The 13,637-nt window shown below is 40.4% G+C and overlaps 1 protein-coding gene across 26 annotated transcripts in view; it reads right to left on the bottom strand.

Moving 5' to 3' along the window:
• CACNA1A (calcium voltage-gated channel subunit alpha1 A) overlaps window positions 1–13,637 on the bottom strand; it is a 401,231-nt gene that overhangs the window by 264,359 nt on the left and 123,235 nt on the right. The gene's annotated exons all lie outside the window — the stretch shown is intronic.

Raw genomic sequence — 13,637 nt, 5'->3', positions numbered from 1 at the left:
TAAATTTTTCTTTCTCTTGAATTTGCTAAAATAAGAATGGGGGGGCAGGAGTCCAAGAAGGAAGGAAAGGGAAGAGAGGAAAAAAATGGGAGAAAAGGTCTGAACCACTGGCAAACTGAGCTATAATGAGCAGCGACTGATCAATTTAATGTGGGAAAGACCAGCCCAAATATTCAGCACATGATGTCTTGGGGACCAATCACAGGAGATACAGCACGACCAAACCCACTGGAGTTTGTGGGGGTAGAGGTGGTGGGGAGGCAGAGGGGAAGTTGGGACAAATCCCCCTCCCCCCCCAGGAATCCTGGAAAGAAAATCCCATTTCCCACCCCCACTCCCTAGAAGAAATCCAATGATTCTGGTAAACTGTTGGGCTTTGCCCCAGTTCCTTTCCTGAGGAGGATGTGGTGGGATGCTGGCTAAAGAAAAAAAGGTGAGTAAAGTGTGTAGATACCTACTAAAGCCCTAAAGAAACTGGGCATATTCCTTAAATGAGAAATAAACCCCAAGCCCCTCGAGGGAAGTCTGAAGTTTCTCTTCTGAACTGGAAAACAATAACCAACCATATAGTCTATTTTCTGCTCCCAGATACTAGTACCCAAGGTAGCAAAGGGACCACCCTTGGGCTATGAGCTGTCTGGGGCAGAGCCTAAAAGGTCCCCTAGGTGAAGAAACAGGAAATGGTTAATCTCCTTGTAGCTGATAATTAACCTGGTGGCAGCTGCGATGGGAACAGGCCTACTTCCCTTCTCTTTCTCTGTCTCTTCCTTACCTGGCCATGGAGTTAACACCAATTAATTTATAGAGACCTCTGGGGAGGGTCGGGATGTCCTGTCTCCTTTACTAGCCTCACCAGGGAAACTTAGAATGTTAGAGCTAGAAAGGGTCTTAAATTAGAGATCAGCAGATTGGCCCCCCCCCCAACTGTTTAAAGGACACTCAGGGAGGTGAGGTAACCTGTCCAGGGTCAGAAATTTCAGAGAAAAGTTAGTTGTCAGAGCACAGGTGTCAGAGCTGGAAGGGGCCTTAGAAACTACTGAGCCTAACCACTTGATTTATTGAAGAAAAAACCTACACCCCAAGTGGGGAAGTGAGTTATTTGCCAAAGATCATATAGATTGTTAAAGACCATAGTTAGGATTCAAACTCACATTTTCTGACTTCAGAATAACCAATCATATAGTCTATTTTCTGCTATCAGATGCTAGTGCCCAAGGTAGCAAAGGGACCACCCTTTTTATTATTACCACCACTGTTCTTTTTACTATTTTTTTACATGAAAAAAAAATGTTCTTTTTTCCTACCTGTGTTCTGCAATTGGGTTATCCTTTTTAGGCTATCTGTCCATAGAGACACATCCTCCCCAGAGCAATGCAATCAAACCGCAGAAAATATTACTAAACCAAGAGAGGTTGAAGGAGGGCAGGACAGAGAAGGGTGAATCTGTGCGATCTTAATATATTTAATGTGGATATTTAAAAGTATATGAGCAAAAATAAATTATTTTTAAATAATTAACTGTTTTGCATAATCCCTAATTTTCTCTTCTATTAATATGCATAGTGAGTTAGCTAGCAAAATCACAAGATTTAGTTATATCATCTTTGAGATAGTATACTGGATTTGGAAGCAAAAGAGCTGTTTTCTAATTCTGGATCTCTTATTACTTTGTATAATTTTTGGCAAGTAATTTAACCTCTCTTTGGATCTAATTTTCCACATCCATAAATGAAGGAATTGGATAAAATAAGTTTTATGGCCTCTTCCTAACTATCTATCATTTTAAAACATCTAGTCTAACTCCTCTGAGACCCATAAATAAAAAGTAACATTCCCAAAGTCACAGTTAACAAGTAAAGTCAAGGTGGGAAATGTCAGAGGAAGTAGGGAGAAAAAGCAACTCATATACATCTGCTAAGCTTAGCTAAAAGGGAGTAAGTGAGCTTTGGTTCCAAGGTGCTGATGTCAGGAATGGGGAATGATGTTCATTCATTCATTCATTCCTAAGGAGGTCTTCTGACCAGCCACTCTACACTACCTGGGCTTTGGAGGTCTGCCTTATTGGCAACTGACCTCATCCCTACCTCATCACCCCCAGCCTCCTCTTGGAGAACTGGAGAGCAGGAACAAGGGCAAAGCTGCCCCCTCATAGATATCACTGAAAATTGGTAGGATGGGACTTATAGCTGGATTATGTCCTGAAAGGGCATACCTTTTTCAGAAAGAATAGAAAATGGAGAAGTACTATGTATAAAGAAGATGGAAAAGTATGATATATTAAAGAAATATTCACATGTGAGAAAATCATGGTAGAGAGGATTTGGATAAATAGCAAGAGAAGGAGAGACAAAAGTCATATCATCATGGGATTATATCACAGACCACTTGGACAGAAGGATGAAATATTAGACAATATGGGATACCAAATGAGCATGGAGACATAAAACAACATGTTGAATGGGTTTCCAGAGTTTCAATGCTGAACAACTGCTAGAGCTCTTTCTTTGTCAAAAGAGAAGGGAAGGGTCAGCTAAGTGGCTCAAGTAGATAGATAACCATGCCTGGAGATAGGTCCTATGTTCAACTCTGACCTCAGACACTTCCTTCCTCTGTGACCCTGGGCAAGGCACTTAACCCCCATTGCCTAGTCCTTACCATTCTTTTGCTTTGAAAAGGATATCTACTATTGATTATAAGACCAAAAGTAAGAGTGAAAGGGGGAGGGGAAAGAAGAGAATAAGGAAATAAGCATTTATATGGTGACTCCCATGTGCCAGGCACAGTGACTTGCCCAGGGTCACAAAGCTATTAAATGTCTAAGACAGGATCTAAATTCAAGCTTTCCTTACTTGAATCTTTCAGAAATTTTTCATTCTTCAAAGAAGAGAAGATATTAAGCAACTGCACTCTTTAGGGCTGGATTTTAATTTAAAAAATTTAAAGGAAGAATTGGTGGTAGATGTAGAAAAGACCAGAACCTTGGGTAAAAATGATCATCCCATCTTAGAAATCACTGATAGAGAAAAGGGAGCTGTTTGAAGAGACTAATGTTGTATAAGGATTTCATTGAATAAGATAAATGTATTTAAAAACCTTTACCTTCCACTTTAGAATCAATACTGTGTATTGGTTCCAAGGTGTAGCATACCAGGCATCTTAGCATCTTGGAAGTATGATTGATGTATTGATATTGTATCCTGTATATGCATTTACCAAACACATGGTCAGATCACTTAATGTTCATTGTATGGAAAGGGACAGTCCAAAGGACTAGCAAAGGACTAGCAAATTCCTGGGCTGGGCGTTGACAGCCACACTGCCCTGGCTAGGAGTACATGGGTTGGATTAATCTCCTCCTCTTTGATTCCGCCATTGTCAGTGTTACCAATGTCAAAACCTATATCATGTCACGTATTCATTAATCTCCTCCCACTTGACATTCCTGAGGTCCCCAATAAAGGCTGGGGAACATGTGCGAGCCTCCTCTTCCCTTCTCTTCTCTTACACCTCTTACTCTCACAGGGTTTGCTCTCCCTCTGGCCTCTTACAATCTTGATCTTGCTGTGGCCTATTATGTTCCTCGTGTCTGACTGACTGACTGACTGACGCAGCGCAGCTGCCCCACACATCTCCCATTAATCTCGTGGCTGTGTGGCCCATGGGGGATGTCCCAGAGTTCTCAGCTCCACGCATGTTCTCTTGGTCTTCATACTTATAATTTCTCCACTTGCTTTCTCTTTCTAGAGAGGTAATTACGGAGCTTGCAACTCCCCAGGTGTTTTAACTCGTGGTCTCTGAGTCTTTATTCCTGCATCTTTTGCTCTGACTGCCTTATCTATCTCACATCCATATTCCTCTAGCCTCCATTCTCCTTCTCAGGTCACCACCCACAGATTAATAATATAGGACTCTGTGGTGGGTCTCTATACAAGGCAGAAGAGTAGTAAGAGCTAGGCAATGGGGGTTAAGTGACTTGCCCAGGGACACACAGCTGGGAAGTATTTGAGGTCAGATTTGAATCTAAGACCTCCCATCTCTAGGTCTGGCTCTCAATCCACTGAGCTACCCAGCTGCTCCCGAACAAGGTGTGTGTGTGTGTGTGTGTGTGTGTGTGTGTGTGTGTGTGTGTGTGTAATACATATATATATATATTAAGGTATGTATAGAAGATGGAAGCAAAGAAGAAGGAAAAAGAATAATCTTTTATGAGAAACCTTCTATGTGCTAGGCACTCAGCTAAGTGCTTTACAAATACTATCACATTTGACAGGTGACAGAATGTGGGTCCAATCAAATTGAATGCCACAAATGTGTTTACATGCCCACTATAAGCAAGGCACATTGCTCTCAGTACTGGGTATACAGAGAAAAGGAAGGAAGATAATGAGTTCAGTTTGGGACATGTTGAGTTTAAAGTGTCTTTGAGACATCCAGTTTGAGAGATCCAAGAGGGGAAAGAGTAATACATCTAAAAATCTGCATAGAGAGGATTGTTGAACTCTGGGAACCAAAGGGATTGTGTATAGAGGGAAAGAAGATTACCCAGGCAGAGCCTCGAGGGACATCTAGAGTTAGTGAGGGTGACTTGTATGAAGATGCAGCAAAGGAGACTGAGAAGGAGCAACCAGAGTGTTAGGACAGGGAGTAATGTCACCAAAACCTACAGAGAAAAGGGTCCCAAGGAGAAGAATGAGAGCAGTTGGGTGGTACAGTAGATAGAGCACTAGGCTTGGAATCAGGAAGACTCATCTTTCTGAGTTCAAATCTGACCTCAGACACTTACTAGCTATGTGACCCTTGGCAAATCATTTCATCCTGTTTGCCTCAGTTTCCTCAGCTATAAAATGAGCTAGAGAAGGAAATGGCAAACCACTCCAGTATCCTTGCCAAGAAAACCCCAGATGGTGTCATGACAAGTCAGATACCACTGAACAACAACACCAAGGGAAAAAAGGAGATGATTGATAATGAAAAAGAAAATCCCTGCCCTCAAGGACTTCTAGACAGGGAGGGAATAACATGTATATAGAATATAGTTCTCTAGGAATATTTGAGAAAGAGAACAAGAGCTAAGGGATGGGATTGGGCGGGGGGGAGAGATTTTTTGAAACCTTACCTACTGTCTTAGAATCAGTACTAAGTATTGTTTCCAAGGCAGAAAAATAGTAAAGGCTAGGCAATGGGGGGGAGGGGGATTAAATGACTTGCCCAGGGTCACACAGGGAGGAAATGTCTGAGGCCAGGAATACATTTTTAATAGAAAAGTGTAACATTGGTGCTGTTCCAGTTTATGTCAGGATACCAAAAGTTCAAAATGAGGTAAAGCTGGTAATGAATGCTAAAGAAAACTACACACACACATATATGTACACTCTGTACCTTCGCTATTGCACTTAGGCAATTGATTTTTTGAACGGAAATATTATTTTATTTTTATCCATGTTAAATTTTGCCTTATTCATTTCAATCATTCTCCTAACCCGTTGAGATATTTTTGAATTATTTTGCAAATAATCATAGATTTCAGGCAAAGGATCATTTTACAAATCAGAAAAATGAATCCTAAAGAGGTTTTTAAAAAATGATTTACACAGTATTATATTAGGCATGAATTAACAAAGCTAGACTTTGAAACCAGGTCTTCTGATCATCATTCCTAGGCATTATACTATCCTTTCATTGTTAGCTTTCCCTACCAGCTTTGTATCAACTTCAGATCTGATAGACCTGCCATGTCTGCCTTCATCTGCCCATTATTGATAAAAAATGTCATCAGAATATTAGAAAATAAGGTTCAGTGCTGGCAAGATCATAAAACTCAACAATTCTCTTGCATAGTATTTCATCGCCATCATTAAACATCTCCTGAATTCAATTAAAGTCACCATTTATTAGGCACCCACTATATGCCAGGCCCTGGTTACAAAGGCAAAATACAAAAATGAAACAATCTCTGCCCTCAAGAAATGTATGTTCTAAAGCAGTGGAATTGCTTGTTAGCTCTGGGAGAGGGGAGGGAAAGAATAATGAATCATGGAAACATGGAAAAAATATTTTTTAAAAATAAAATTGTAAATTTTAAATAAAAAAAGAAATTTATGTTCTTCCAGGCTGGGAGGGGGCAGCTTTGACATGTACATAAGTAAATACATAGAAACTTCCAGAGGGAGGTCTCAAAAACTCTTGTATAGGAGGTGGCACTTGAGCTTGGAAAGAAGCTAAGAATTCTATTGTCAGCGGTAGTGATGAGATAGAGTATTGTATATAGAGAACAGCAAGCAGGCTAATAGGACTGGAATGCAGGAAGGAAAGTAATAGGAAATAAATACTGATAAGAGTCATACTGTGGAGGGCTTTAAATGCAAGGGGAAGGGGCTTGTATTTTCTTCTAGAAGCAATAGGGAATTATTGACTGTGTATGGAATAGGGACGGATGACATGATCCCATCTGTGTTTTAGGAACATAAATTTGGCAGTGTGGAGGCTACATTGGAGAGGGGAGAAATTGGGGGCAGGGAGACCCATTCAGGAGGCTATTTTAATGAGCCAGGCAAGGGGTGATGAAGGCTGGAATTAATGTAGAAGTTCTGTGACTGTACTAAGATGGATGGATTTTAGATGAGTTAAGATTGAGAAGATGATGCTATATCAAAGAAGAATGAGGAATAATCACACAGGTATGAGGAAAGCTAGAAGAAAAATATCTTATCAAGCCTATGAAAAGAGAGAATATTCAAGTAGAGATGCCTGACACATTAGACACTTAATGAATGTTGTCTGTCCCTTTAGCTGTCTGTCTGCAGGTCTGTTTATCTACCTATCTCTTTAACTGACTGAAGAAATTGCCTCTAGGTGAAAGAGAGGTAGCCCCAATGGTATACCTTCTCCCTCAGGCCAATATGTGGCTGTGAACACATGGCACCTCCAGTTCTTCCCATCTTCATATTTATTGTTCCTAGCTCTTAGGTGAATGAATATTTAGATGGAAAGGACTAGATTACATCCATGTCAATTAGTCATTAAACATTTAATAGGTGCTTTCCACCGTGTGGAAATGCCATGCGCCTGGCATGAAAGAAAGAAAGAAAGAAAGAAAGAAAGAAAGAAAGAAAGAAAGGAAGGAAGGAAGGAAGGAAGGAAGGAAGGAAGGAAGGAAGGAAGGAAGGAAGGAAGAAAAAGGAGGGGGGAGGGAGGGGGAAGGAAGGGAGGGAGAAAGAAAGAAAGAAAGAAAGAAAGAAAGAAAGAAAGAAAGAAAGAAAGAAAGAAAGAAAGAAAGAAAGAAAGAAAGAAAGAAAGAAAGAAAGAAAGAAAGAAAGAAAGAAAGAAAGAAAGAAAGAAAGAAAGAAAGAAAGAAAGAAAGAAAGAAAGAAAGAAAGAAAGAAAGAAAGGAAGAAAGAAAGAAGGAAGGGAAGGAAGGAAGGAAGGAAGGAAGGAAGGAAGGAAGGAAGGAAGGAAGGAAGGAAGGAAGGAAGGAAGGAAGAAAAAGGAGGGGGGGAGGGAGGGGGAAGGAAGGAGGAGGGAGGAAGAAAGAAAGAAAGAAAGAAAGAAAGAAAGAAAGAAAGAAAGAAAGGAAAGAAAGAAAGAAAGAAAGAAAGAAGATGAAAGAAAGAAAGAAAGAAAGAAAGAAAGAAAGAAAGAAAGAAAGAAAGGAAGGAAGGAAGGAAGGAAGGAAGGAAGGAAGGAAGGAAGAAAAAGGAGGGGGGAGGGAGGGGGAAGGAAGGGAGAAAGAAAGAAAGAAAGAAAGAAAGAAAGAAAGAAAGAAAGAAAGAAAGAAAGAAAGAAAGAAGAAAGAAAGAAAGAAAGAAAGAAAGAAAGAAAGAAAGAAAGAAAGAAAGAAAGAAAGAAAGAAGGAGAAAGAAAGAGAGAGAGAGAAAGAGAGAGAGAGAAAGAGAGAGAGAGAAAGAGAGAGAGAGAAAGAGAGAGAGAAAGGGGGGGAAAGACAATCTCTGCTTTCAAGGAACTTACAATCTAATATCTTGTTTAGTTATTTTTAGTTATCTCCAACTCTTGGTGACCTTTTTTGGAGTTTTCTTGGCAAAGAAACATGAGTGGTTTGCCATTTCCTTCTCTAGCTCATTTGACCCATGAGGAAATGGAAACAAACAGGGTTAAGCAAATTGCCCAGGGTCACATAGCTATTAAGTGTCTCAGGTCTATTTTGAACTCAGGTCTTCCTGACTCCAGGCCAGCTCTCTAACCAGTGCACCACTTAGTTGCCCTTACAATCTAAGTGTGGCAGATAATACCCAAAGGTATTCACAGGCTAATAATCCTATGAGGAACCAAGAAAAGCCCAAATGGGGTCACAAAGAGTCAGACACGACTGAAAATGACTAATTCTCAACAAACCAGTCCTCTGCTCAGAGTAGGGAGGCAACTGAAGGTACTGAGATAGTGCTGAGTATCAAAACTGAATCAATCTGCATGATGATGAGATTTTAAGCGATGAGTTTATCCTGAAGGAGTCATGATGTTCCTGGAGCTGAATCCCAGCAAAGCAGCTGACTGTAGGTGGAAAGTTCTAAGCCCTCCCTAAAGGAAGGCCTTGGGAGGAGTTTTTATTTATCTACTCTCCAGCCCTCCAATCAGAGGAAAGAGGTAACTGAGCATGCTTGAGCCTAAAAGGATCAGGAGAATTCCCAGAGGAAAGAGTCAACCCTAAGGAGCACCTGTTTGACCCTAGCCAGTACAGGACTGATATGACAGGCTAGAGGCAAACAAGGGAGCAACTTATCCTTTGCTTTTGCCTCTCTCAGAAGGGAACTCAGTAGTGGGAGGAATGTCTGCAGCAGTCACTTTGTTTGAGCCCACTCAAAATCGCTTTGCTTGGTTATGCATGTTTGTAATAGGTTTTGTTTTTGTGTTTTCTCAATGGGATTAGGAGGGGACCAAAAGAATTATAAACTAAAACCAAGATATTTTATATACGTTTATATAGTTGTTTATTTATTTATGCACACACAATATAGGACTAGGTGTAGAGGAGAAAATATGTCCAGGTTTGGGAAACTGTTTTTGTACTTTGGTTATTATCTAATGATAGTAAATATTCCTCATGGAAACTAATTGATGTTAATTGTTTATTAATGATATTGAGATATCAACAAACGAGACTGAAGAGATACTAACTGGCACTAGTGAACTGTGCCAGGATATACATTTTGACAATGCACTGGAATTGGGGGCTGAGCCCCATTATAAAAACCCCACTGCCCCTCAGATAATAGAGCAAAGCTAGAGCAGTAGAAGTCTTACTTAGAGAACCTGACCTGCTAGTGCTTTGTGGCTTGGAGAATAGCATCAGAGCTTTACTCTGTTATCATTATCTTTCTTTTGATTCAAATTCATATGTCATCTGGATTAGTGGGTATCAGAGTTGTGACTGAATAGATAACACTCAAAGTACTGTGAATCCAATCTAGCTTGGGAGGGGGAAGGCCTTGATAGGCCTCAAGGTATAGATATAATAAATGTTTCAGGCAGGATTTGAACTTAGATCAGGAAGACCTGAGTTCAATCCTGCCTCTGATACTTGCTAACTACGGAGCCCTGGGAAAGTCATTTAATTGCTGTCTGCCTCAGTTTCCCCATCTGTAAAATGGCATTATAATAGCACCTACCTTGCATATTGGTGGAGTCAAAAGTCATAACACTTTGCAGAATTTAAATCCAGCTCTTTCCTCTTTCCCCACAAATTACATGTAGAAACTGTTTTTATGAGATATTATTATTTTTTTAAACCCTACCCTTTTGTCTTGGAATCAACACTAGGTATTGGTTCCAAGGCAGAAGATCAGCAAAAAGGTTAGGTATCTTACCCAGGGTGACAGAGGTAGGAAGTGTCTGAGGCCAGATTTGAACTCAGGATCTCCCATCTCCAGGCCTGGCTCTCTATCCACTAAGCCAAATAGCAATCCCTGGGCTATTACTACTAACTAGATAGATAATCGCTCCTTATGTGTGTACGTATGTATATACAGTATCAATATGGTTTTAAACTATTAAAGTTTAATTGCATATAATATGTATATATACACATAGACATAATTCTATGTATGTATACACACACACACATTTTACATCCTCAGCTCTATGTGGTCTCCACTCCATGGAGAATCTGACCTTCCCCAGGATAAGACAATCATCTGGAATCTCATCATGCCATACCGATTGTCTGATATTCTGCCCCTTCTCAGCCTCCTTCAATAGCCTCTCCCCTCTGATTGGAGGGCTGGAAGGTGAACTGGTAAACTACTCCCAGAGACTTCCTTCCATTCTTTACCAATGGCTCTGCCTGATTTTAACTATGAAAAACCATGCTCCTCTGCTGGGTACCTTCTGGTAGACACTTCCCATCAGCCTTTTAGCTTTCTTTTGTGGGCAGAGACTGTCTTTGTTTTTCTAATTTGTACCATCAGCACTTAGCACAGTATCTAGCACATAGTAGATACTTTAATAAATGTTTATTGAATTAAATGGAATATATTATATAGAATAATATGTATATACATATAGTATACATAGTATATAGATAAGATGGATATGCATGCACACACACACACTTTTTGCTTCTCTTATTAATTTGATTACATGTTACCTAACCCAAAGAATAGATGCTACATAATATACTTTGGAAGGCTGCAAACAACCAGGTTTGACAACTCTACCCTAAAGGTATCCTCTATTCCAGTGATGCCAAATCTATGGCACACATGCAAAAAGGGCATGCAGAGCCCTCTCTGTGGGCACGCCTGCAGTGGCCCATCAAAGTTCATTACTAGAAAGCCAAGAGGGACTGGGGAAGAGCGGTTCCCCTCTCCTTCTCCATGTACCTGAGGACATTTCTCACTTCATTTTCCCCTCTGCTCTGCAGCCCAAAGGGAATGCTTCCTCCTTCCCCTGTCTGGGGTACAGTGCTGGGGTTTACAGGCTGCATAAGGGTACAGTTTGTGGCAAAGGTGATTCCTGTGGGGGAGTTGAAGAAGAGCTATGTTTGAGGGGAGCACAGCTCACAGCCCCCTCTCCACATGCACCTTTCATCACCCACCCCTCTGCCTAGCAGCCCAGTGTGAGCACTTCCTCCCTCCCCATCTGGGGTAAGGGAGGGGGGCGAGATAATCAGGGGCAGGGCAGGGCCCTCTATCTGGGGGGAGGTGGACATGGCATTCATCTCTAAAAGGTTTGCCATCACTGCTCTCTTCATTAGAGATACCTAGTCTAATACTGCTTGGTTAAGGGGATTAGTCAAAGTTCCAGTTCAGGTGAGTATAGCTACTGTTATTGAATCTTTCTTGATGGATTCCATTATTTCTTCTCAGTAACTATAGTCTGCAGAACAGGCCTTAGGCAAAACAGTGAAATACTCATTCTACCAATGAATATATTACATACCTATGCTAGGGTGACAGGGGTATAGAGGAGATCCACAGTTTAGATAATAAACACCCTGTCCCCCTGCACTTTATGAGTCTAGTAGGGAGATAATACACAAATGAAAATAGCTATAGTATAGGATTTTATGTAAATTATAATTATATAATTATAACTCTCCAGTATACAACATTTTAATATCCAAAGCAAGCTATATACAAGTTAAATAGGCAATCATTAGAGGACAGAAAGCATTGGAATTAAGAGGGGTTAAGGAAGGCTTCCTGTAGAAGTGGGGATTTTAGTAGGGACTTGAAGGAAGCCAGGGAGGTCAGTAATTGGAGCAGATGCTGATGGAAAATATGTATATATACATGCATATATATGAATATACAATAAAAATCCCTCCAATAAGAGGGGAGAGGCAATATATAATAACAGAATATCATATATAAGTGCATTTATTGCAAAACTAGGTGTTATATGATGATACAAGAAGAAGGCTGATATCCATGGAGAATATCAGAAAAGACTTTGAGGTAAGAATTCAACAGGTGAAGAAGGGCTCAGGGAACATCCCAGACAGACATAAAGAGTAATTTAAGTAAAGAAATGATGGTGGGAAAGTGAAATGATCCAGGTTGATTTGAAAGGAATCATGTGTAGTGGAATAGTAATAGTGATAATCAATGAATCCATAAATATTTATGTACATACAAGCTATAGACAGGATAAATAGGAACTAATTAAAGGAAATACTAGAAATATGAAATGTTGGGAAAGGCTTCCTGGAAAAGGGAAAATTTTAGTTGTCACCCCCACCTCCATTCAATAAATGTATTGGTTGACTTCCTATTGCTCCAAAAGCAAATACAAAATGTTTTGTTTGCCAGTCAAAGCCCTTTATAAACTAGACCCCTTCTACTTTTCCAATCTTCTTATACTTTGTTATTCTCCACACACACTCTTTGATCCAGTGACACTAGCCTCCTGATTGTTCACAAAAAAAATCCCATTTCTCAGCCCTGGGGCATTTTCTTTGACTATCTGCTAGGACTGGAGTACTCTCTCTTTTCTGCTGGCTTCCTTCAAGTACCTACTAAAATCCCACCTTCTACAGGAAGCATTCCCTAACCTCTCTTAATTCCAGTGCTTTCTGTCCTCTAATGATTGCCTATTTAATCTACATATAGCTTGCTTTGTATATATTTATTTGTTTGTTGTCTCCTCACATTAGATTGTAAGCTCCTTGTGGGTGGGGACTATCTTTTGCCTCTTTCTGTCCCTAGCACTTAGCACAGTGCCTCGCACATAATAGGCACTTAACAAATATTTTTCAAATGAATGAATGATTTAAAGGAAGACACAGAGATCGGTAGGCAGAATGGAAGAGGGAAAACATGGAGGACAGCAAGAGAAAATGCCAGTAGTATATACAGAGATTGGAATGTTTTGTTCTTTAAATAGTCAGGATCCCAGTGCCAGAGGATTGAAGAATACATGTCAGGAGCAAGATGTAAAGTCACTGGAAAGGCAGACTTTGAATGCCAAACCTCAGAGAATTTTCTACTTGATCCTCAAGGCAAGAAATCACTGGAGTTTACTCAGTAGGGGCCTGGGAGGCGACATCAGCAGACCTAAGTTTTAGGGAAATCATTTGAGTAGCTGAATGAAAGATGGATTGGAGTGGGGAGAGATGGATTGGAGACCCAGCAGCAGGCTATTGCAGCGATGCCGCATGAGGTGATGAGGGAAAGCATTAGAGTGGTAGCAGTGTCAGAGGATAGAAGGAGGCATAATATGTAAGAGATGTGCAAAGGTGAAATCAATAGTGACAGATTAAGTTTTAGTTGTCTACTGGACATCCAGTTTGAGATGTCTGAAAGGCAGTTGGAAATGCGAGATTGGAGGACAGCAGAGAGATTGGGGTGGGATAGGCAGATTTAAGAATCATCAGCATAGAGATGGCATGAAATTCATCTGAGTTGATGATAACACCAAATGAAATAATAGAGAGAGAGAAGAGAAGTCTCTGGACAGAACCTGGGGGATACCTACAGCTAGAGGTCATGATCTGGAAAAGGATTCAATAAAGGAGACAGAGAAGAAGTAGATAGGTAGGAGGAGAACCAGGAAAGAACCTAGAGAGAAGAAGGAGAGAGTAATCAGCTTTCCCAAAGGCTGTAGTGAGGTCAAGGAGAATGAGGATTGAGAAAAGGTCATTGGATTTGGAAACTAAGAGCATGAGTAACTTTGGAAAGAGCGGT

The sequence above is a fragment of the Monodelphis domestica genome, chromosome 3 (genome assembly GCF_027887165.1).
Source record: "Monodelphis domestica isolate mMonDom1 chromosome 3, mMonDom1.pri, whole genome shotgun sequence".
NCBI classification, from domain to species: Eukaryota; Metazoa; Chordata; class Mammalia; order Didelphimorphia; family Didelphidae; genus Monodelphis; species Monodelphis domestica.
This window is presented reverse-complemented; position numbering and strand designations above follow the sequence as displayed.